The sequence below is a fragment of the Gavialis gangeticus genome, unplaced genomic scaffold (assembly GCF_001723915.1).
Source record: "Gavialis gangeticus isolate Ggan-Ray unplaced genomic scaffold, GavGan_comp1, whole genome shotgun sequence".
Classification (NCBI taxonomy): Eukaryota; Metazoa; Chordata; order Crocodylia; family Gavialidae; genus Gavialis; species Gavialis gangeticus.
Window position 1 is genome coordinate 64,062,305 of NW_017728993.1, and position 3,201 is coordinate 64,065,505.

A 3,201-nucleotide genomic window follows, 5' to 3' on the forward strand; every position below is an offset into this window, starting at 1 on the left:
ACTCCCTGCTAGCGTGCTCACCTCCCCCCAAATTTTGCTTACTATGGAAATGATAGCTATAAAATGACTCTGCTTACTATGGAAAACCCTTAATTTCTTCTTTTAAAATCCATTCCCCTTTCAGGCATTTCTGATCAAGTCTTATTTTAATATTTTAAAATGGCATTAGAGCTTCATAACTTGTTCTGGGGTATAAGTTAAATATACTGCTTGGAGCAAGCAGGAAATGGCAACCGAGCAGTCAGGGAGATCAGTAAATAAGAACTTACTGTTTAGAGCAAAATATAACTGCCATTTACATAGCCAGACTGGACTGCACAGATCTGCCACCAGCTTAGGATATAATAGCTAAAAAGAGGACAATATTCTATTTCATTTAATTGCCTCATTTATATACAACTAAATATCATGACCTGGCCTCCCAGTTTGAAGTAAGCATGCAGGCTTGAAAGAGATATCCCTTTCAGTGGGAAGATTTAACATGACAGACTCTCCCTCTCACCTTTTCAGAGAACATTTAAAAGTTTAAAAGTGTAGATCAGAAGTTTCAGGTCAAATCTTCAAAAGGTATTTAGACAGCTAACTCCCATCAAAAAAAGAAACACCCAATTAAGTTTGGGGTTTTTCATTTAAGTGAAGGTATGGGTTTTATTGATAGAAAAGAAGTATTTTTCCTGCAGTGTACCCCTGTATAAGTGTTTTCCCTGTTTCGGGGCTTATGCCTTGTCTACACTGGAAAATTCTCCTGGCAAAAATTTTGTTGGCTCAGAGCAACCATTTACATTTATGTTATTCTAGCAGTGCTGTGATCTTCACTTGAGCCAACAGAGCATGAAAAGTACCCTAAAAAGGCACCCTGTTGGCCTTGACAGCACACTCCAAACCAGTGCAACATGCAGTGGAAGTGAGCCCTGCCATTGTCCAGAGAAGGGAGGTCATATTATAGAATCCCACAAATGGGGGCTGAGAGTATGTAGCATCTTACATTAATGATGGATGTGAGTGTGAGTGGACTATACCCAACATTTTCCAAATACTTGCATCACACCCTGGTTTCCTCCCCCATTCTAACATGGATTCTGAAGGGCTTAAGTGTGACTGTGGCCCTCCTAACTACGCATCCTGCCGTACTTATGCAGGCCTGTACATGGGGCTGGATTATCGCTTAGGCAAACTAGGCACATGCCTAGGGCCTTAAGTAAAGAAGGGGCCCAGTTGTGCTTCTTTTACATATTATAATTATTGAGTGAAAAAAGTAATATAAATATAACCCATGCCAGCACACTAAGGCTGGGTGATGCACCAGATTTTGGATCCTCAGGGTGCCAGTAGCCCTGGGAGCCCCTCAAACAGACTACTAACTGAGGGGTCCCATAGAGAGGTATGTCCCTCACCATCCAGGAATCAGCTCTGAACCCAATGAACACATTATTCTTCATTATACACAACTAATTTATAAACAGGAAAAATTAACAAAGAAATATAACAACAATAGCTAATTAAAAAAACTAACAAATTACAATAAAAATTCACAAATACAACATTAGGTGGATAATTTCAGCACACTAGGCAGTCCCACTTGTGTTAAACTACCTAAATAACTAAATTCACCTTGTTATGACTCTTTTTAAACAGTTCCCCCCCACCATAACCCAATGGGTTTCCTTCTGGTCACAATCCATTTCCCATAACAATAAATGGCAACAGAGCTATAACTATGTTCCACCACTAGATGGCAGAGGAAAGGCTTCTGCTGCTCTGGGGAAAATGGACTCCTTTATTCTTTGGTAACACAACCAAACAGACTCTGAACAGCTGCTGTAGGCAATAGGCTCCCTGTGGTTTCCTTTATTGGTAGATAGAAACTGCTTAAGAGATCATTCTAGAAATACATGTACTGCAAACACTACTGATTAGGTGTCTCCTCACACACCCAGGTTGGTTTGTTTTCTCTCAGCCCACTCCCTCTAGGGGCTGTCTCCCCCTCCCAGCAACCCACCCACAGACAGGGGTTTCCCTCTGCAGGTCTCTGACTCTGCAGCTAGAGCCTTTCCAGCTCCCAGCAAGCTTACCAGCCTTGCTTACCAGCCCCTCCCCACTCTTTCCCTGGCACCTGTGGCTCTGGTTGCACAGCTCAGAACCTGGTAGAGAATCAGCTTCTCATGGGATGACACAGGCTCTCTCCCATCCTGATGCCTGCTCCCTCTGCAAGTTTCAGCTCAGTCTCCCTTAGCTGAGGGCTCAGTCCGCACCCCTTCTCTCCATGCCTGGAGCTGGCTCCTCCCCAGTGTCTCTTCTTTTCCCTCCCTCAGCTTTTTATGGCTCAGTAGCAGCCAACCAGAGCCCTTGATTCATAATGTGGGCTCTGGTCACAATTCCAATGCTCCAATAAAAATCATGCACCGTGCACTGCTTACTCTGCCTGGTAAAGCTTATACACCCTCTTCAAAATTGCCACCCTTTTCTTGCAGAGCTCTTAAACACAGCTCACCCACTCAGCTCGTAGCAAGGCAAGCTTTGCAGCCTTTACATAAATATGCAGTATTAAGTAGGGGCCCATGAGTTTGTTTGCCTAGGGCCCATAAAAGGGTTAATCCGGCCCTGCCTGCACCACTCAAAAGACTTTAATGAGCAGTTCTGTGCATGGGATATTAGTATGACTAGGTAGAACCAAATTATCCTCCAGGTATAGGAGAATAAGCTACCATTGCAATTACTTTTCAAGTGCAAGGCCACTTTTCTTGATTTGTGTACCAAGCATGTCAAGTGTGACCCAAGGATGAGAAAAGTTCTGCCTGTTAAGAAGCGAGTGGTTACTGTGCTTTAGAACCTGAACACTAGACCAAGGGTTGGAAACCTGATTTGGCCTACAAAGACACTGGATCTGATTTGTGGCAGCTTGGGGAACAGGGGGTAGGCCGAGGCAGAAATCAACAGCATGCTGCAGCCCAGGCAACAAAGGAGGTGTCCTCAGCATCCTACTTACTGCCTTACTTCATCTATTTCAGTTATTCTCAACCAGAGTGCCTGGAGAACCAGGGTATGAAGAGATATACCAGGTGTTGAGGTGACAGCCAAGCACAGGCTCAGGCTTCTCCTTGCCTGGATGCTCCCCTACCTCCACTGCCTTGCCCCTCTGCAAGAAAGCTACTATAACTAAGTAATTCTTTGAAATGGCGTGCTGTTGGAGGCTATTTTGAG